Source organism: Canis aureus, chromosome 6 (assembly GCF_053574225.1).
Source record: "Canis aureus isolate CA01 chromosome 6, VMU_Caureus_v.1.0, whole genome shotgun sequence".
Classification (NCBI taxonomy): Eukaryota; Metazoa; Chordata; class Mammalia; order Carnivora; family Canidae; genus Canis; species Canis aureus.
The window spans coordinates 51,748,854-51,771,451 of record NC_135616.1 but is presented as its reverse complement, the minus strand read 5'-3'; the positions used below and the strand labels follow the sequence as shown (position 1 = coordinate 51,771,451).

General features: G+C 36.9%; 1 protein-coding gene across 7 annotated transcripts in view; it reads left to right on the top strand.

The window, feature by feature from the left end:
* Positions 1 to 22,598, top strand: part of NME7 (NME/NM23 family member 7) — a 262,104-nt gene that overhangs the window by 155,289 nt on the left and 84,217 nt on the right. The window contains exon 11 of one of the 7 annotated variants that reach the window (XR_013381907.1): positions 5,975 to 6,089. The exons of the other annotated variants lie outside the window; for them this stretch is intronic. The gene's annotated coding sequence lies outside the window, so the exon portion shown is untranslated. The remainder of the gene's footprint in view (positions 1 to 5,974; positions 6,090 to 22,598) is intronic. 7 annotated transcript variants of the gene reach the window in all.

Genomic DNA, 22,598 nt, shown 5'->3' with positions numbered 1-22,598 from the left:
TTATGATATTTAAGCATGATGATTATATTGTGGTTATATAAGAGACTATACTTACTTTTAGGAAATGCTAAAATATTGGGGTAAACATGTTGGCAGTTTGTTTTCAAACGATTGACAGCAAAAACAATTGTCTGTACTCTGCACTGTTCTCTAAGTTTATAATTATTTCAAAATAAAACTTAGAAATTAATGTGTAGTCCTTAAAACTTAAAAAATAAGTTAACAAGATATCATTGTCTCTAAAATCAAGTCTAGCCTCACTGAAAAATGTGAAAGAAGTAGATTATATATTCCTTGTGTCCTTCCGTCCCTCTCTACAGCCCCAGGATCTCAGCCCTTGGCTTCCTGTACTTTTTTACTGAGGAAAGTCATATATAATAAGATCTAATAAATTCAGTGACACTGAGATGGAAGTTACTACTCAAAATTAATGTTATCATTTCCTACGGTTTTTCATTTCCTTTTTCTCTTTTAACAAAATGTATTACTTTTATGTTAAAAGTAATTCCTATTTTGGACTTTTAGGGCCCAGGAAGGTGACTGAGGAAAGATAAACTGATGGAAGAAGGGGCTTCTTAGTTACCTCCAATCATTAATTCACCCAAAAATACTTGAGTACCTACTGTGTGCCAGATGCTATTCTAGGTACTGGGGATACACCAGTGAACCAAACAAGTGTGTGTGTGTGTGTGTGTGTGTGTGTGTGTGTGTTAGAATTTCCTCACAGAGCATCGAGCTTACATTCTACTTGGAGACAGATAATAAACAAAAAAATAGAATACATAGTATTTCCTATAGTATGGAGAAATACAAAGGAAGGAAAGGGGCCTGGAGTTAAGGGTGTGTAGATAGGATTCTGTTTTAAATTGGAGTCATCAGCAAAGGAGGTCTCGCTGAGAAGGTGATATTTAAGAAATAAATAAAAAGGAATAAGAAGGTAAGCCATATGAATTTCCAGGTGAAGAGCATCATAGGAAAAGCTCTGGGAGAGGAACTTGCTTGAAGTAATCTAGGAACCCAGAGGAATGAGCAAGATGGGGATAAGATCAGAGAGATAAGGGCTGGGACAGATCTTGTAGACCCTTATAATGACGTTAAGCTTTTGCTCTGTGTGAGACCATAAGTTGTTTCACTTTTTATTATTATTTTATTTTATTTTATTTATTTGAGAGAGAGAGTGTGAGCATGAACAGGGGGAGAGGGAGAGGAAGAAGTGTTGGTTTGATCCCAGCATCCTGAGATCAAGACCTAAGCTGAAGGCAGACACTTAACCAACTGCACCACCCAGGGGCCCTGAGGCCGTTAAGTTTTTGAAGAGTTTGAGCAGAGTGGTGACGTGATTAAACTTTTAAAAGGATCATTGTGACTGTTGTGTTAAGAATAGTATGAGAAGGATGCTTGGGTGGCTCAGTGGTTTGGTGCCTGCCTTAGGCCCAGGTTGTGGTCCTGGAGACTTGGGATCCAGTCCCATGTCGGGCTCCCTATGTGGAGCCTGCTTCTCTCTCTGCCTGTGTCTCTGCCTCTCTCTCTGTATCTCTCCTGAATAAATAAATAAAATCTTAAAAAAAAAAAAAAAAGTGTGAGAGAGACAAAGGTGGAAGTTGTAATCTGGACCCCAGATGGTGGTGACTTAGACCAAGAGGGTAGTGGTGGGCATGCTGAGAAATAGCCAGGTGTTATTTACCAGGTTGCTTACCCTTTGCTTGTCTTTTCATCTTGAGTGGATGACTGGATGAAGATTAAAACTTTTTTTCTAAATAGCCAATGATGATGAAATCCTATGGAAGGAGTATGACAGAATTCTTAGTTATAGGAGATGGAAATAGAATGGAACATTCTGTTGGGGTTTCATCTCCGTCTACTTATGATCAAGTGAAAGATGACCACATTTGTCCTCTGTCAGTTTAGTGTATGACAACAGTTAGGGAAGGCATTTATGCTGGACTGGAAATCACAGGCATATCCACAGATTAAAACAGACAGAGAATTTCTATTGCTAGTTTAGAGTAAAATTCAAGAAACAGTTTTCTTAGGGTAATCAACTTAATTATTTAGTAAGCATTTCATTGATCTTAGAAAATCTAAAAAATAATAAATATATTTTCAGATGAGTATTAGATGTCTTAAATGCATTTTTAAAATAAAAAAGTATTCAAAGTAGAATAAGAATTTACAGTAGTATGTAAGAATGCTGTGTGATAGTAATTTACTTAATTTGAAATGATTTATATGTGATGACTTTTAATCATTTAATGATTAATGATTTAGCAATGGAAAATAATTTTTTGTAAATCATCATGCTTTAAATGAAGGATCATTTCTCTAACAGAACAACGAAACAAGCCCACTCATCTTAATGTCGTATGCAGTGAGTGACCACAGTGTCCTAGTTTGCCCAGAACTCTTCCAGGAATAGCACCAAACTGAGAAATCCCTCATTCCTGGGAAGACTGAGGTTAGGTCGATAACTCCAAAAAATTTGCCCCATTATTGCATGATAGCTCTTAAAAAACGAGCTGTAACTAAGGGTCTAAGTGTTCATATCCATTTAAAGAATTTTTAAATGGTTGATGTATTGAGTTAGAAAAGTTCAGAAGAAATGCAGTTAACCTGCTTCCACCAAAGAGGGTTAGTAGCTTCAATTTTAAAGCTAAAAATTAGTCAATGTTTAAAATCAACTTTATTTGCTTTTAAGTTACTCTTTCACTGGAATTAGTTTACAGGTAGGAATATTAAGTAGAGGCATAGAGGCCCATTTGCCAGAACAATAAATGTGATTAAAAGCTCAAGTGTAGAGGTTAGGAAAACATGCAGAACTGAAATAAAGGGAGAACTTAAAATTATGACTTACACAAATCTTTCTTGAAGGATGAGGATGAAAATGATAGGAAAATAAGGAAAAACTGTCTCAGAAGGTCTTCCTAAGTTTCCTTCTATCAAGTATTTATAGCTTCTTCATCATTTTGGAACACATTCCATCATATTAAAACACATTTCAGAATGGGAAGTTTAGAGTAAATACTAACTCGTTCATTTCAGCTATTATTCTTCATTCATAAATTCAAGCACATACCAAAGAGTTGCCATGAATCTGATGTCATGCTTGTCCTTTAGGGAGTCAAAGATGAGTTGTACACAATTGGGACCCTCATGGAGCTTTCATTTGTTTAATGGGAGAATCAAGCAAATAGATTTAAATCAGATGTGATATAAAGAGAGGAGATGGGATGAGAGCCCAGGGAAGAGGCTATTTAGAAAAAACTGCCCTGAGGAAATGATGCCTGGAACTATATAACTTAAAGACTAAGTAAAATTTGGCTAGGCCAAAAAAGAAGGTTCCAGAGGAATGAAGAAATGCTATTTTTTTCTGTAGGGTGAGAGAATACTATTTGAGCTTGCTTCTAATGGGAGCGCTCTTCCCATCTGCCTTCACTATTACTTCCCACAGGAAAGTCTGGGTATTGGTCAAGAAACTTTACTCTTATAGGGAGAAGGAGTTATATTCAAGATTAAGGACACTTATCTTAAGGAAGCAGTTCCTTTCCAAAGTGGTTATCTCTCACACCATCTTGGTCTCCCATTTCCCCCATCCCCTTTCCATTGGTATTGGTGATAAGGATTAGGGCCATTCATTTTGATTGAGAAAAGGTCCAGCAGAACTCTCTGCAGAAGGTTTTTCTCCTTTCTTGGGGTTACTTGCCTAACCTTTTTTATTTCTTTTCTTTTCTTTTTTTTTTTTTTTTTTACTTGCCTAACCTTGAGAAGCCTTGAGGCAGGCTGCTCTGGCATTGGGTATAATAGAAATTCAAACAAAGCCAAAATTAAAAAATTAAAAAATTAAAATTAATTTAATTAATTTAATTAAAATTAATTTAATTAAAATTAAAAATTAAAAATAATTTAAAATTTTAAAAACTGCCAATGCTAGTATTTCTCTTTAGGTAGGAAATGGGTTGTATGGTTTTCCATTGAGGTAAATAGGTGAGTTTACAGGGGAATAAGTTGGACTATGATAAGAAACTAAAGGTGTAACTAAACCACGAGAGACTCTTAACTCTGCGAAATGAACAAGGGGTAGTGGAAAGGGAGGCGGGTGGGAGGATGGGGTGACTGGTGATGGGCACTGAGGAGGGCACTTGACGGGATGAGCACTGGGTGCCATACTATATGTTGGCAAATCGAACTCCAAGAAAAAAAATATATATATGCTTAGCAATTTGAGAGTAGGAAGTAATATGAAGAGAGAGAGCTCAAGCCATCAGCAGAGGCTGGAATTGGGTAGAGACCAACTCTAGAGACTGGGTAGGTGAAGGGGTGAAGGGATTTTTAGAATAGAATTTCTAAAATTTAAGTCTAGGGTGCCTGGGTACCTCGGTAGGTTCAACATTTGCCTTGGGCTCAGGTCATGATCTCAGGGTCCTGGGATCTAGCTTGGCCTTGGACTCCCTGCTCAGTGGCTGCTCCCTCTCCCTCTGCCCTTCCCTCCCTTCACTGCCTCCTCTCCCTCCTCCCCCCCACACAGCTTGTGCTCTCTCAATTTCAAATAAATAAAATCTTTTAAAAAATAAAAATAAAATTTAAATCTAGGGTATTTGTGTTTCTGGGGTATAAGTCATCCTACTCTTAAAGCTTTGGTAAAATCAAATATGTCTTAAAGTTTTCTGGGAGTGGTGGTGTGGGTAGAAAAGAAAAGCCTAAACCTGTAGCACATTGACCCTGCAGTGCCTGGAGGCAGTGGGCAGGGCTGCTGGGCAGGTGAGAGGTGATCTTTGAAGCACCACTAACAGCAAGATGTCACACCAGGGAATTTATTCAAGTGCACACAGCAGTCTTTTATTCTTAAATACATCAAAGATGAGAAGGCCATCTGGTAAATGTACTTTACTTTCTTTGACTTCTCTTCTTATGATGTATTACTTTGCATCCCACTGTTGTGCTAAGTTCCAAAATGTTGGGAAGGAGATGGAAGAGGGGGGAATAGAATACATGGAACAGGCCTTACAGTTTGGATGACTTTAGGCAAACAGTCAGAAATATAATACATTATGCTTATAATTTAAAATTTTCAAATAAAATATTCTAGTAGCCACATTAAAATAACTAAAGAGAAAAGAGTTACAGTAATTTTAACTATATATTTTATTTAATCCAGGATACCCAAAATATTATAAAGATATAATTAATATAAAAGCTACTAATGGGAGATCTTATATTCTTGTTCATTTTTACTAAGTTTTTGAAATCTGGCATTCATTTTACACTTAGAGCACTTCTGAATTCGAACTAGCCACTATCAGATAGGCTAGTGGCTACCATATTAGATAATGCAGCCCTCCCATTTCAGTAGACGTTACTTAGAAATATAGAGCCTTCTTCCATAATCTAGCTGAGATTATTGGAGTGCTGCACTGGAGTATGTGCTCAAAAAATAAAATATTCATATTGCTTAGTTTTAATTCCTTTGTGCAAGGTAATTTAGAGAGAATTAGCCAGTTTGGGGTAGATGTCAGATCCTTTGGTCAGAAAACAATCAATGTATCTTCCCAGAGTCCCACTGAAACATTCATTGAGGGGTAGGCATGGGTCAGATTAGAAAAGGCCTTATAAATTATATTAAAGAGGTGGGATTTAATTCTAAAGGCGGTGGGGATGAAGAGTAGTCAGTGAGTTTTAAGTGGGACAATTATGTGATTACATTTGCATTGTTAAAAAAATTAATATTATGATAGTGTGGATGACCCACTGTAGGGCAGCTTGATGAGAAGCAAAGAGAAGGTCCTATAAAAATGTAGATAAGCAGTGATGAAGGACTAAATTAAGATAGAGACAGGATTAAGTAGAGAAGAGAGGACCAGTTAAAAGACTTTAAGGAGGGCATAGAAACCAACCATTGGTGATCAACTGAGTGTGGTATAAGAAGTATCAAAGATTCAAAGATGACTTTTAGCCTTTTTTTTTTTTTTCTTGGTCTTAGGCAACTTGGATAATAGGAAGTAAATGCCATTAATTGAACTAGAGAGTACAGAAGAAACCAATTTGAGAGGAAAATGTTGAATTTCATTTTGGGACAATATTGACTTTGGAATGGAGTGAGTAGTCTTTAAAAAGTATCCAATTTAGCAGATTTAGAAGCTCTGATGAAAATGATAAGAGTTATTTCAGTGTAATGGTAAGGACAGAAGCCAGGCTGTAAGTGTGTTAAGGAATGAATAAAAGATTTTGTTAAGCTTGGTATATTCATTTCATTCATGTAACAAATCGTGGTTGTTTTTAAAATGCACTGGAATGTACATTGCAAATACACTCATGAATAATTCAGTGTCTGCTCTCAAGCAGTTTTCTGTGGGAGGTGGGGGAAGTAACAAATAAACCAGACAGTTAGAAAGTGTGATGGACTAAGATAGTCACCGTAAGCATGGTGAGAGCATGCAGAAGTGCTCTTGACTCCCAAGGGGTTAAGACTATTTCAGTGAGCTTATGTTGAAAGGGCAGAAAGAGTGATGAAGTGGTAGATGTAAGATTGAGTCATTGTAACATGGTTTCCTTCTGTTAAAAGATTATTTGGAGTCCATTTTATATCAGGTGGAATATATGGGGAAAACTTTTCCCTTCTCTAGCTGAGTCAAAAGACTGAATGAGGGAAAATAATTTCAACCACATGTTTGTAGTGCCATTAGGCTTCTTGCTTGCAAGTTGCGATTCTTCAAAGACCACCAAGGGGTCACAGTAGACAAAGGGCAGTAGCCCAGGGAGAGACCTCCTCTTAATCCTGAAGAAGGTTGTCTTGGAATTGGGCTGGGAGTGCCATTTCTGTCTGTAGGGGGGTTGCCCAGTACAATAGCCACATGTGGCTAGTTAAATTTAAATTCATTACAATTAAATAAAACTAAAATATGAATTTCTTAGTCCCACTACCACATTCCAAGTACCCAGTAACCACTTGTGAATAAAGGGAAGGACACACAAATGTATCTCTGATTGTGATGCCAAGAAACTATAGTGTTGAATCTTGTCATATGTTTTCATGAACATAGTTTATTAGAGGATCCATGGCCAGGTTTTAGAAATTTCTGTAAATCAATTTGGCCTGTCTGTCAATTAATCCTGATGGTATCAAATCACAATGGATTTTGAGTTTTCATTATTTTGTTATTTTATACTGATTTTTAAACAAAATTATTATCTGTGGCAAATGGCTGGCTGGCTCTTCTGTGATATGATCGACATGATGTGAGAGAAGTTTCTAGGCCAACCATGTGACCCTTGAATCAGGAGGCTCCTGCCCTAAGGCCTATACACGGGCTGTCCTTTCGATGTAGAATGCTCTTCCTCCAGGGAGCCACATAGCTAACTCTCTCACCTTCCTTAAGTCTTTGTTCAGTTGTAACCTCATCAGTGAAATTTACCTGGTCATCCTACTTGAAACTACAACATGACTCCACCTCTTAATTTACTAACTTCCCATTCCACTTCCAGGAATTGATTTGTGAGGTTATTATTAATAGGGGCAATAAGCACTAATATTTTTTATCTGGATATCTCAGGGTACTGGTCAATATCATTATTTCTTCAGGCTAATTACTTCGCCTATCTTTAGAACAAACTTCTTTCTTCCCTGATGTGCTCCTGTTTTCCAAAGCTCAAAATAAGGTCCTAAGAATAAAATGCATCATGTCTTTATTTCTTCTAGTTTTACATGAATCCTATCACTTTTTCTGTACAGAAGAAAATAAATAACACTGCTGTATGTTGACATGGTCCTGGGGAAAGTTACAAAGACTTTTTACTTGCTTTTCAAATAAAACAATCCTAAGAAACAAGCCATATCTAATACCTAGTGTTTTCTTTCCTAGTCAAAGGATCTTTGATGCCCTTAAGATAATTTAACTTGGACCTATTATCATTTTTGAAATGGCAAAAAAAAAAAATCAAATAAAAGCTTGGGGATTTTCCAGGGAATAAAAGGACCTGTTAGGGAACCTAGAGGAATCACCACAGGTTCTGCAGCCATGTTTTCAACCCAGTCTGCCCTCTTGTTTGCCAGGCTCAGAGAACACCATAGAAAAGGAGCTTCTCTGATCTTTTTAAAAGGACTAATGATGGGGAACAGTGTCGCAGTTTTTTTCTAGGGCATCTGCCCAATTTAATTCTATTCTCACATATAAACTCCCTCTTTAGACCATTTGCTTTCAGCATATCCTTCTGAGTTTCATCTTGAAGAATACTTTCTTCACCATGCTTGGTTTGTGTCACAGCTTTTAAAACCTAATGAGGACTAAGGTTCTCTTATCTTGTAATTCACTTTTGAAATTCTCAGTAGATAAGTAGAACTGCTTGTACAGATCATCAAGAGATATTCTTGTGCATACCAGAAAGTAGCTTACTGCTATGAATGCCTGAGCACTCATACCATCAATCAGTATGTGTTACAAAGGGAATGAATGTGTAGCACTGGGTAATCTGGAGAAGCTGTTAACTTGGGACTAGTTAACAGAACTTCCTGTATATGTATATATATTCTTTCAAAAAGATTTAGCCACCTTTATAAGACAACTCTTTTAGTAAACAACTGAAATAATTTTCAACCAGACCTCTCTCTGACCATCAAGCAGCTAAAAAGCAGGGACGTTTCTTCAGTATCATTCTTGTCCTTCATTTATTTAACATATGACAGATTTAAAGATGAGCTGGTTATAATTTCTTACTTGAAGAATCGAGAAAAAAAGAGCAAAATGAAAAAAGCAATGGGGAACAATTTACAGAAAAGTGCTTATTTCACGTAACATGCTTAGCCTTATTGATCAAGGAAATACATAGCAAAGCTAATCATATAATTCTGTTAAGAGACTGAGATTGGCAAAACTTTGAAAGATAGGTGAAATTCAGTGTTGGCAATCATTTGGTGGAAAAGGCACTCCAGGTTATAGTACTATGGGTTCTGTGTGTGTGTGTGTGTGTGTGGTGGTGGTGGTGGTGGTGGTGGTGGTAGAGTTGTAGTTGTTGACATAGCTACACACACACATGCACACATCTTTGAGTCTCATGGAGAATATAGAAAAGTCTTCTTTGTGAATAAAACTTCCAGAAATTAATCACGGTATAGATTTAGGGTATACTAGAAAATAAATTACACTCTAAGAGATTTTTGCCATTTTACCTCCATTTTTATTGGATTCAGATTTACTTTCTTTCATTTAACTAAAATTCTTGAATACACCATGGGTATTAGCAGTGAGATGATAGATATTAGCTTGGTCCACATGAAATTGATAGTCTAAATGAGGAGTAAGGTCATTAAGCAAACGATTCTATGAATATATATTACAACTACGTTTAGTGCCATAACAGAGTGTGATCTTTGAGCAAGATCTGGTAACAGGTGATGTTAGCCCATCTAAAGTGGAGGATTCCTGAAAGACTCTCATTTATTCTAAAATCTGGAGTATAGGGCAACCCAGGTGGCTCAGTGGTTTAATGCTGCCTTCAGCCCAAGGTGTGATCCTGATGTCCCAGGATCAAGTCCCACGCCAGGCTCCCTGCATGGAGCCTGCTTCTCCCTCTGCCTTTGTCTCTGCCCAGCCCCCTCTCTGTCTCTAATAAATAAATAACTAAAATCTTTAAAAAAATCTGGGGTATAGAGAACAGCCTGTGTGAAGGCCCTAAATCTGGGGAAAACTAGCATATTCTAGAATGCAGAGAAGTCCAGTTCGGCTCTATCTTAATTGCAAAGAGGAGGGTAGCCTACAAGGTGACTGAAGAGATAGTTAAGGCCAGATTATGAAGGCCACGTTAACTAGTTTGTGTTCATTCAAGAAGTGGGAAATTCTACAGAAAAATTTAAATGTGGGATTGATGTGATTGCATTTGTATTTTAAAAGATCACTGTGACTACTATTTGGAAAGTTGGTTGGAACAGAATAAAGAAATTCTGACTAGAGATGATAAGACCCTGGGTTTATTTTTTTATATTATTTATTTATTTATTCATGAGACTCAGAGAGAGAGAGAGAGGCAGAGACACAGGCAGAGGGAGAAACAGGCTCCATGCAGGGAGCCTGACGTGGGACTTGATCCCGGGTCTCCAGGTTCAGGCTCTGGGCTGAAGGCGGCGCTAAACCACTGAGCCACTGGGCTGCCCGAGACCCTGGGTTTATAACCATTATTGAGGGAGACAGGGGAAGGGTTTGAAATATATTTTGGAAGGAGAGCTTGCAGAACTTGGTGATTCGAATGTAAGCGTAGGCAGGTAACTATGGATAAACAAATTTGTGATAGAAAGGACTGTCATATTTTGGAAGAGACCCAGAAACCGTGATCAAAACACCAAAGTCTGTTTAACTGTATTCACTATTTAAATGTTCTTCCTGAGGTATAGGTATAAATTTTAGGTACATATAAACAGGTTTTATTCTCAAAAGTAGGAGACAAGAATAGAAGAAAAAAGCATTCAGTCTTGAACTTAACTATGTTACTGAGTTACCTAAAGTTTTTAGTAAATGTAGAACCCTTTGGACTTTGATGGAAGAGTTTTTGAGTGTATCTGCTTTGGGTGGAATTAGTTGATTAGTATCTAAAAACAGATGGACAATGGAAACACATTCTTGAAAACCTTAGAGAGTTGAAATCCAACTAATAGTATTTTTTTCCTAAACCTGTGACTTTACAGATATATTTTTACTGTTTTATTATCTCCTATGAATGCGATCCAAGCTATTGAAGGTTTACATTTGGAAGCTGAGATTGTTCCCAGTTTTGAACTTTCGCTTTCCTATTAATTACTGTAATTCACTGCTAGCAGTTGTGCCACTTATTGAGATGTCACGTTTAATCTTGCACAGAATGCAAATGAAATTCTGATTGAATCATTAATGACCTAGTCTCTCCAGTTCCAAAGCTACAGAAATGATTTGACTAGAAATGTGCCTTTCTTTTCTTCAGTGAGATTTTGCTATTACTTTAGTTTTAATATAGCTATGTAGGTAGATTTCTGAAAAGTTTGCTGATAACCATTTTTTCCTTTGTTATCCTTTCCCGTTGTTAACCTCACTTCATCAGGTTTCTGAAGGTTCCTTACACGTTGCAGAAGTGATAGACACAGTAAACTTGGCTCAAAAGCATTTCTTTTCATTCATGATCTATTCATTCATTCAACCAGTCAACCCACCAATCATCAGACAATCAACCAAACATTTGCAGACCTTCTAGGTACCTGGTATCCTTAGGCATTGGCAATTAAAAGACAAACAACACATTTTCCCTGATCCAGAGGAACTTATGTCCCTGTGCAAGGAAATCACTTTATAATCAACAGTTGCAGGGACGCCTGGGTGGCTCAGTGGTTGAGCGTATGCCTTTGGCCCAGGGCATGATTCGGGGATCCGGGATCGAGTCCCACATTGGGCTCCTTGCAAGGAGCCTGCTTCCCCCTCTGCCTGTGTCTCTGTCTCTCTCTCTCTCTGTGTCTCTCATGAGTAAATAAATAAAAAATCTAATCAACAATTGCAATGAAGTCTCACTATTATTGTGACATATATCTGTATCAAATGGAAGAAAAGTCTATGGCCAAATAAGATTGGGAAATACTAGGTTAAATGAAGTTTACTAAATTTCTCCACTGCAGGACTCTAGAACATCTCAAGTGCTAACATGCATTGTGAATCTCCAAAGAGACCATCTAGTATCAAGTATTTTCTAACTTTGTTGCCAAAAGTTTGAGATGACAGTCAGGATAAGAAGAATTCCAAACCATAATTCTTGCTCAGCTGCCTGCCGGGACCATGAAGAGAACTTTGAAACTAGCTTTTACTTTTTTAGGGAAGAGAGAAAGATAAACAGGGCTACATAAATCTGAATTTCAAAATTTATCTTCTTTATTTCTAGTCATTTCAGCACTCCCACTGCTGACATGGATCTTTGTGCTGATTTTGAGGCTTCTGTACTTGGTGCTTTTGAATTTCTCATCAGTGTTGGAAAGTAACCATTTGTCCTGTAACTGAAACTTATTCATCCTGATATTCTAATACTCATAAATAATTGCATTTTTAGACTTGTTTTCTAATTAGAGTGCAAAGGATGATCTGCCTTTAAAGGAATTGGGAAAAATAGTTTTTGTTTTTCTTTGCTGTTTTCTCTTTCCCTTTCTGGTTATTTTGCTGTAGTCCCAATATTTTATTTTTGCTCTTATTTCCCTTGCCTCAGGAGACATATCTAGAAAAATGCTGCTATGGCCATTGTCAGAGAAATTACTGCCTATGCACTCTCTTCAAGGATTTTTACAGTTTCAGGTCTCACATGTAGGTCTTTAATCCATTTTGAGTTTATTTTTGTGTATGGTGAAAGAAAGTGGTCCAATTTTCACAACACCATTTGTTGAAGAGACTATCTTTTTCCCATTGTATATTCATTCCTCCTTTGTCAAAAATTAACTGGCCATATAATTGTGGATTTATTTCTGGGTTTTCTATTCTGTTCTATTGATGCCAGTACCATACTGTTTTAATTACTGCTACTTCGTAATATAAATTGAAATCTGGACTTGTGATACCTCTAGTTTTGTTTTTCTTTTTCAAGATTGGTTTGGCTATGGGAGGTCTTCTCTAGTTCCATACAAATTTTAGTATTGTTTGTTCTAGTTATGTGTAATATACTGTTGATATTTTGATAGGAATTGCATTAAATATATGGATTGCTTTGGTTATTATAGACATTTTAACAATATTTGTTCTTCCAACCCAGGAGCTGGAATGTCTTTCCATTTCTTTGTGTTGTCCTGAATTTCTTTCATCCATGTTTTATACTTTACAGAATATAAGTCTTTCACCTTTTTGGTTAAGTTTATTGCTATGTATGTTATTGGTTTTGGTGCAAGTATAAATGGGATTGTTTTATTCTTAAAAAAAAAAGATTTTATTTATTAAAAGAGTGTGCACACAAGTGGGGGAGGGGCAGAGGGAGAAGAGAGAATCTCAAGCTGACTCTGCACTGAGTACAGAACCTGACATGGGCTCTATCTCACAAACCTGATATCTTGACCAGGGCTGAAATCAAGAGTCAGATGCTTAACAGACTGGGTGCACCAGGTGCCCCAGGATTGTCTTCTTAATTTCACTTTCTGCTGCTTTATTATTAGTGCACAGGAATGCAACAGATTTCTACACATTGATTTTGTATCCTGTGAATTTACTGAATTTATTCATCAGTTCTAGTAATTGTTCAGTGGGGTCTTTCAGGTTTTCTATATGTAGTATCACGTCATCCACAAATAGAGTTTTACTTCTTCCTTACCACTTTGGATGTTTGGATGCCTTTTACTTGTTTTTGTTGCCTAATTACTGAGGCTAGGACTTTCGGTACTATGTTGAATAAAAGTGGTGAGACAAGTGTGGACATCCTTATCTTGTTCCTAACCTTAGAGAAAAGGCTCTGTTTTACATCATTGAATGTGATGAGTTTTTCATAAATGGCCGTTATTATGTTGAGATATGTTTCTAGACCTACTTTGCAGAGGGTTTTTATCATGAATGAATGGTGTACTTTGTCAATTGCTTTTTCTGCATCTATTGGAATGATCATATGGTTTTTATCCTTTGTCTTATGTTGATTGATTTGCAAATGTTGAACCACTCTGGCATCCTGGGAATAAATTCCACTTGATCATGGTGTATGATTTTTTAAGTATATTGTTAGATTTGGTTTGCTAATATTTTTTAAAAGATTTTATTTATTTATTCATGAGAGACACAGAGAGAGAGAGAGAGGCAGAGACGCAGGCAGAGGGAGAAGCAGACTCCCTGCCAGGAGCCTGATGTGGGACTCGATCCCGGATCCTTGGATCATGCCCTGAGCCGAAGGCAGATGCTCAACCGCTGAGCCACCCAGGCATCCCAGATTTGGTAATATTTTGTTGAGGATTTTTGCATCTATATTCATGAGAGATATTGGCCTGTACTTTTTTTTTGCGGGGGGGATGTCTTTATCTGATTTTGGTATCAGGGTGATACTGGTTTCATAGAATAAACTTGGAAGTTTTCCTTCCTAATCAATTTTTTGGAATAGTTTGAGAAGAATAGGTATTAATTCTTCTTTAAATGTTTGGTAGAATTCGCCTGTGAAGCCATCCGGTCCTGAGCTTTTGTTTTGGGGGAGTTGTTTTTGATTTTGCTTTTTTTTTTTTCTCTGATTCAATTTTATTGCTGGTAATTGGTCTGTTCAAATGATCTATTTCTACCTGCTTTAGTTTTGGTGGGGAATTTATCCATTTCTTTAAATTGTCCAATTTGTTGACAGGTAGCTTTTTATAGCAATCCTTTGTATTTCTGTGGTGTTGGTTGTTATTTCTCCTCTTTCATTAGTAATCTTGTTTATTTTGTTCTCTCTCTCTTTGAGGAGTCTAGCCTAGAAGTTTATCGATTTTGTTGATCTTTTCAAAGAACCAGCTCCTGTTTTCATTGATCTGTTCTATTGTTTGTTTTAGTTTCTATATAATTTATTTCTGCTCTAATCTTTATTATTTCCTTCCTTCTGCAGGTTTGGGGGTTTAGTTCTTCTTTTTCTATCTCCTTTGGGTGTAAGTTTAGAGTGCTTATTTGAGATTTTTCTTACTTCTTGAGATAGGCCTGTACTGCTATCAACTTCCCGTTTAGAACCACTTTTGCTGCATCCCAAGGATTTTGGACCATTGTTGTTTTCATTTGCATTTGTTTCCGTATAATTTTAAATTTCTATTTTGATTTCCTCCCCAGTCTTTGGTTAGTGGCATGTTATTTAACTTCCATGTATTTGTGCTCTTTCCAGATTTTTTCTTGTGGTTGATTTTTAGTTTCATAGTGTTGTGGTCAGAAAACATGCATGATATTGACTTTGATTTTTCTGGATTTGTTGAGACTTGTTTTGTGGCCTACTATGTGATCCATTCTAGAGAATATTCCTGTGCACTTGGAAAAAATGTGTATTCTACTGTTTTAGGTGGGACTGTCCTAAATATGTCTGTGAAGTCTACCCGGTCCAGTGTGTCATTCAAAGCCATTGTTTCCGTGTTGATCTTCTGTTTGGAGGATCTATCCATTGATGTAATTGGGGTGTTAAATTCTCTATTATTGTATTACTTACTGTTAGTTATATCCTTTATGTTTATTACCTGTTTTATGTATTTGGGTGCTCCCATGTTGGGTACATAAATATGTATCATTGTTATATCCTCTTGTTGGATTGTTCTCTTTATTATTCCATAGTGTTCTTCTTTGTCTTTTGTTAGTCTTTGTTTTAAAGTCTATTTTGTCTTAGATAAGTGTTGCTACCTCAGCTTTCCTTTGATGGTCATTTGCATGATAAATATTTCTCCATTCCCTTTCAGTCTGCAGATGGCAGCATGTGGTTCTTATTGTCACACTATCTATGTCTTTTGATTAGAGTGTTAAGTCCATTCACATTCAGAGTAATTATTGATAGGTATGTATTCATTGCCATTTTGTTACTTGTGGTTGTTACTTTGTGGTTGTTTCTTTAGATTTTCTCTGATCCTTCTCTTGCTCTCTTTCATAGTTGGTTTGCTTTCTTTAATAATATACTTGGATTCCTTTGTCTTTATTCTTTGCATATCTATTAGTGGTTTTGACTTATGGTTACCATTCAGTTTGTGTATAACATCTTCTGCATATAACAGTCTATGTGAAGTTGATTGTCACTTAAGTTTGAAATCATTCTTTATCCCTTTCCCCCTCATTTTGAGTATAGTGTCATATTTTACATCCTTTCATTTTACTAATCCTTTGACTAACTTTTACAGAATACTTTTTTTTTTTTTTTTTTACTTCTGTATTTTTTACTTTTCACACTTTCAGTCATGGTCTTTCCTTTCTGCTCAAGGAGTCCCCTTTAGTAATATTTGTAGGGCTGGTTTAGTGGTCATGAACTCCTGTAGCTTTTGTTTGTCTGAGAAATTCTTTATTTCTCCTTCTATTTGGAATGATAGCCTTCCTGGATAGAGTATTCTTGGCTGCAGATTTTTTTCCTTTCAGCACTGAATATATCATGCCACTCTCTTCTGACCTGCAAAGTTTCTGCTAAAAAAAATCCATTGATAATTTCATGGGGTTTCCCTTGTTTGAACCGTCTTCTTTTTCTTCTTTAAATTTTTTTTTGTCTTTATAGCTACTTTTTGCCATTTTACTTATTATGTGTCTTTGTGTGGAACTTCTTGAGTTGAAATTTTTGGCGAATCTCTGTGCCTCCTAGATTTGGATATCTGTTTCTTTGCCCAGATTAGGGAAGTTTTTAGTTATTGTTTCTTCAAATGAATTTTATGCCTTGTTTTCTCTCTCTTTTAAGATTCCTAAAATGTAAATGATATTATGCTTGACTGAATCACTGAGTTCCTTAAGACTATTCTCAGTTTTCATAATTTTATTACCTCTCCTTTGCTCAGCTTGGATACTTTCCATTACTGTCTTCCAGGTTGTTCATTCATTCCTCTGATTCATCTAGCCTGCTATTTAGTGCATCAAATATATTTTTAATTTCATTTATTATGTTCTTTACCTCTGACTGGTTCTTTTTTACCTTTGTATTAAGGGTCTCACTGATGTCCTCCACTCTTTTCCCAAGTCCAGAGTATCTTTATGATCATTACTTTAAATTCTCTAATCAGGCATGCTACTTATATCCATTTCTTGCTGTGATTTGGTCCTGTTCTTTCATTTGGGATATATTTCTCTATTTTGTTTCTTTGTGCCTGTTTCTCTGTTTTAGGAAAGTTAGCTACTTCTCTTGCTCTTAAGGACAATAGCCTTATGAGGAAGAGTTCCTGTACTGCCCCGAAGTGCAGTGTCCCCTGTTCCCCAGGACCTGGCACTTCAGGGACTGTCGTCCCTTGTGTGTCTTGTGTGCTGTACTGTTGAGTCTTGGCCTCTTTTCCTTCAGTCCAGTTGTCTGCAGGGGCTCTCTGTGCCATTGTGAGCAGTGTTTGGTACCCAGCAGGGATGGGGTGTGTTTTACCAAAAGCTTGTGAAATGAGACCTGCCCAGCTGCTCCCAGAACTGAGGTCCTACAAAACTCACATATCAAGAGCTGTGTTGGCAGGATTTGTGCTGATATTCTAGGGGAGAGTTCTGTGGCACTCGGACTCAGGGAAGCATGACTGGGAAGGGTGGATCTGTGGATGTGCATTGGCAGGAGTTAGGTGGGGCATTGGTGCAAGCAAATTAAGTAAGTAAGGAGTGTTGGTGCCTGTTTCCTGCAAGTGGCCATTGTTTATGCTGGGGGGCAGCGGAGGGAAATTGTGCCTGCCAGTTCTTTTGTTCCTGGAGGGGTCTTTCCATAATCCCTAACTCTTTGGCTCACACTTTAGAGATGAGTAAATTATTTTCCCTTCTGTCTGCCCATGGCATTTTTCAAACTGCTAGCTCTGTGCTGTATCTACAGGGGTTGTTTGTCATGCTATCTCTTTAAGGACAGGGATTCTGCTCCCTAAAGCCCTCTGGGCTTTCCTAAAGCTGAACTCACTAATTGGAAGTCCCCCTGATTGGAAGAACTCAAGAAATTCAAATAATATGGGGATTCATCCTGCCTGGTAGCAGGCTCCCAGATGTGAAAGTCTGTTTTTCGCCCTTTTCTGCACCACGGGCTCCCTCCCCACCAAACAGCCCCAGTCCCTTTCACTCCCAGACCACTGTCTTCACCCTTCCTACCTTCTTTGACGTGGTCTCTTCTCTACCTTTAGTAGTAGAGTTTCTTCTGCCAGTCTAAAAATGATTTTCTGGTTTATTTAGACTGATGTGTTATCTACTTGTGTCTGTGGGATAAGGCAAGCTTAGGGATCCTCCTAGTTTGGCATCTTCCTCAACTAATTTTTTTTAAAATGTGAATCTGATCATGTTATGCCCTCCTTAAAACCATTCTTTTGCTTTCAATGTTTACTGAGTGAACTAAACTCCTCAGCAAGACAGCATAAACCCATATATGATCTTGACCCTTTCTCACTATGTACAGCACTTTCTGCATCTGTTTTAAAATGTAGGTTTTATTAATATTCAGATATGGTGAGGCCCACAGATTAGGAGATGATTGCTATTAAAAAAACAGTTACAGTGCTCAAGAAGAAGGGGCATGCCATACCATGTGGGGAAGTACCAGCTTTGATTTGGAGGCAGAAGGACTTGGAGGGTGTTGAGGGGGAGCATGGGCAAGAGCCTTTGTTGTGATTTCTGTAGGAAGGACAAGTGAGACAGGGTAAACAGGCTTAGGATTGACTAACTTAAATAATTTTAGTGGGCTCTAGGGTGTAGGGGGCTGTAGTAAGTTGTCTGGGTTTTTAGGGCAGGGGAATATTGGCTTGGAGTATAAATGCCTGATAAAAGAGATGATGGTCTGTAGTGGGCTGTGGACTGATGGTTGGTCTCCCAGGGTCAGTAAGGGCCTGAGATGGCAGAACATCAGCCTACAAAGAAAGACTTGCTTAATTCTGTCTCCTACTCTCACTGGCTATGCTCCAAGCAGTCCTAAATGACTTGCAATTTCTTACCACTCCAATGTATATTCCCTTACCCTCTTCCTGGAGAAGAATAATTTATCTCTTAACCTAATGATTTCCTTGGTGAAACTTCCTTGAGCTTTGCAACAGACTTTTAGGTCCCTGGCATGTTTATTCAGTGTTGCTTAGGACATTATATTGTAGTTATTTTTTTTACATGTATTACTTACCACACTCCTTATCAGACTTTAAGCCCCTTGAGGACTGGGACTGCTCTGTTCCTCTTTGATTTTCTAGAGTCGATAGCCTAGCACAGTCTTTGGCATATAATTGACAGTTACTGCCTATTTGTTGGCTGAAATGAAAAATAACTAAATGAACAAGTGAATGAACAAATGAGTTCTACATCAGTCATAACTTTGGGAAAGTCATCGTTCTTAAAACTTATTTTATGAGAGTTAGGCAAAGTTCCCAAATCCTCAACTTTATCATTTCTATGAAGTTGCCATAAAATTAAATGATTTATGCTGTTCCTTCCAACTGTATAATTCTTATTTTTTTGCTGAACCTTTGGTGAATTATACCTTCCCTTTTACCTTTATATGGCTTTGAGGAATGATTTACAGTTTTAAAAGTTGCAACTCCGGAAAATGTATGTTATTTTGTTTTGTGTATACAGTATGTCCCATGAAGTATATTGAGGTGGTTAAGATCTTGGGTTCTGTTATCTGAGTTCACATCGCACCTACAACATTAGTATCTTTGCTCTTGGCGCTCGTATGTAACCTCTCAAAACTTTAAGTTTCATGAAATTGGGATAATAATAACATCTACTTTGTGAGATTATTCATGTGAACACCCTAGCACTTGATACTAGCTAGCATGATTATTGTCATTAGTGTAATAGAGATAGATTATTATGATTGTAATGATTTAATGATATTCTGCATTCTTACAGTATGATATTGCCAAGGTGTAAAGGGTGCAGTGGCACTAACTTTTGAGAAATAAAGAACAGAAATAATACACATCTAGCTTTACATATTTAGCTTTAACCATTTTTAAGTGTTATTATTATTAGTCACGTTTTATGCAATAAGTAAAGTAAGTGGAAGAACATCTTTTTTGTTTTATAATAACCTAGCTAGGCTGTCTGGTAAATTAATTCTTTCACAGAAGTTAAAAAATGGGGGGAGGGGAATGGAAGACAGTCATTTTATGCAATTTGTAAAAACTGAGTAAGTTCTTTACCTTTGATTTTTTTTAAACAGCACTGCTGAGGTATAACGCATATCCCAATGCAATGCACCCATTTACAAATGTACAATTCATTGGTCTTTAGTGTATTCATACACACATACAATCATTACCACAGTCTATTTTAGAACATTTAGAATATCACCTCAAAAATAAATCTCATACCCTTTGCTATTACCCTCTGACCCTTCAGCCTAGGCAACTGCTGATTGGCTCTCTGTTTCTAATGATTTCCCTGTTTTAGACAGTTAATATGAATAAAATCATATAAAATGTGATCTTTTGTGACTGGCTGCTTTCCTGTAATATAATTTTTCAAGGTTCATTCATATTGTACTATGTATTCAGTAGTTCCTTTTTCTGGCCCAGTAATATTCTGTTGTATGGATATACCACATTTTGTTTATCAATTTGTTTATCTAAACTTTTGGGTGGTTTTCATCTTATGAGTAATACAGCCATAAACATTGTGTACAGGTTTTTGTGGGAGTCCCTGTATATGGCTAGGAATACTATTGCTGGGTCAGGTAGTAACTCTCTGTTTAACTGTCTTAACAGATGCCATTTGAACTGTTTTTCCAAAGCAACTGCACTATATTACATTACCACTAACGCTGTATGAGGGGCTTCAGTTTCTCTACATCCTCACCAAGACTTGTTTTTAACCGACTTTTTGATTTTCGCCATCTCAGTGTTTCTATGTCTAATTTGCATTTTGCTGTTGACTAATGATGCCAAACATCTTTTTATGGGCTTATTGGCCATTTTATTTCTTCCTTTGGAAAATCATCTATTCAGTTCTTTTGCCTGTTTTTTATTTGGTCATTTGTCTTTTCATTACAAGTTGTAACCGTTCTTTATATATTCTAGATTTAAGTCCCATATCAGATACATGATTCACAAATATTTTCTCCCATTCTGTGGGTTCTCCTCACTTTCTTGATGGCAGGCATCCTTTGAAGGATGAAAGCTTCTAATTTTGGCAAAGTCTGATTTATCTATTTTTTCTTTTGTCATTTGTGCTTTTAATGTCATATTTAAGAACCCTGTGCCAAATCCAGGATCATGAAGATTTTACCTGATGCCATCTTCTAAAAGTTTCATAGTTTTAGTTTTTACTTTTAGGTGTTCATCTGCTTTTAGTTAATTTTTGCATATGGTGTGCAATGTTTTTACAGATGTAAGGAACCAACTTCATTCTTTTGCTTGTGGTTTTTCAGTTGTCCCTACATCATTTGTTGATGAGACTATTTTTTCCTCATTAGATGTTTTTTACGCCGTTGTTGCGAATCCATTGACAGTATGTGTATGGATTCACTTCTGGGCTCTCAATTCCATTCCCTTGATCTATAGGTCTATCCTTCTGCCACGTATACATTTGATTTTGAAGCATTTTATTACTTTTGTCTTGTTTTTCTTTTAAAGAATGTTGACATTCTTTATATGATGTGGTTTTTTTTCACAGCTTTTGAGTAATGTATAATTTTATAGTCCTGATGCTAAAATTTAGCAAGACATGAGAAATAATGATTCATCCAGAATTATATGCTTTAATGTGAGTATGAATATGAATGTGAATTCCAGGTATTACATAAGCCTGGAGTTTTCTAAATATTAGTCATATTTTTTACTTCAAGGAGTTACATATTTTTCCAAAGGTTTTTTTCCCCCCTATTTGTAAAGCAATTAAATATACAGCCCCTCACTTATTTCTAACAATGCATTGGTGAGATATAGGTAATGTTATCTACTGATATTGCTGTGTCTGTGTTTCTCATGTTATCTGTAAGGAAACTATGGAAATATGCAGTGATTTGCCCAGGGTCACTCACTCAGCTTACGCTGAGTCTGCATAGATCTCTTCATCCCTTTCTGTTCTCTGACCACTCCACCTGGAGTGGTCTGTACTGTTAGATTAGTAACACAAATTTTATTATCTCAAGGACTCTATGAAGCAAGAAGGCTGAATCCTGAGATCTTGAATCTCCAATTCTTGCACCACACTACAAATAACTTGCTTTGTGCAGATGTGTTAGTCACCAGTAGGAAATGACAAAGCCACATGTTATGTCGGAGGCTGAGCAGCCTGGTAGGATGCATTCATTCACTAAGTAATATGCTCACATTCAGCATCTTCCACAACATTATAAATTATTGCATGACACACACACCTTTGGTTATTCTTAAGTAGTTGAATCCACAAATGTCAAATCTCTAAATTCTGAGGCTTTTAGTAATTGTGGAAGTGTCCTAATGATTTTCCAAACTGATTTCTTTCTAAAAACAATTCTTAGTTACTGCTTTTATTTATTCAACCAAAACACCAAGTATTTTTTTATGTGTCAGACAATGCTAGGCCAGGGGATACTACAATGGGGAGAAAAAAAGGACAAAACTCCCTGCCTCACAGAGTTTTTGTTCTAACGGGGAAACAAAAATACGCAAATAAGTAAAATAAGGCAACAAAGAGATGGTGAGTACTTTCAGGGACAACCTCTGAAGACCCATAGTGAACATGGCACAATTGCTGCTGCTACAAGGTCAATCAAAAGAAATAAATGTGCTTTAACTGAGCACTGCAGTATAACTGGCAAAAGAGAAATTAAGAGTAATATGAATATAGTTGTTAGAATATTTCAAGGTAAGATTCTTACAGCAAAGTTAGCTTATTTGGATGACAGCAACAATAACATTATGCCATCCACATATCATACATGATTTTCTTGTAGAAATCCAAATTGGCACTTAGTCATATCAATACTATGTTCTTGGTAGCTCTGGTGCTTGCATGTCTCATCTAAAGGAGGCCTAACCTGCCCTGCCCCCTGTCATTTACAGGGGCAACATCATGACCTTCTTAACCACATATACCACC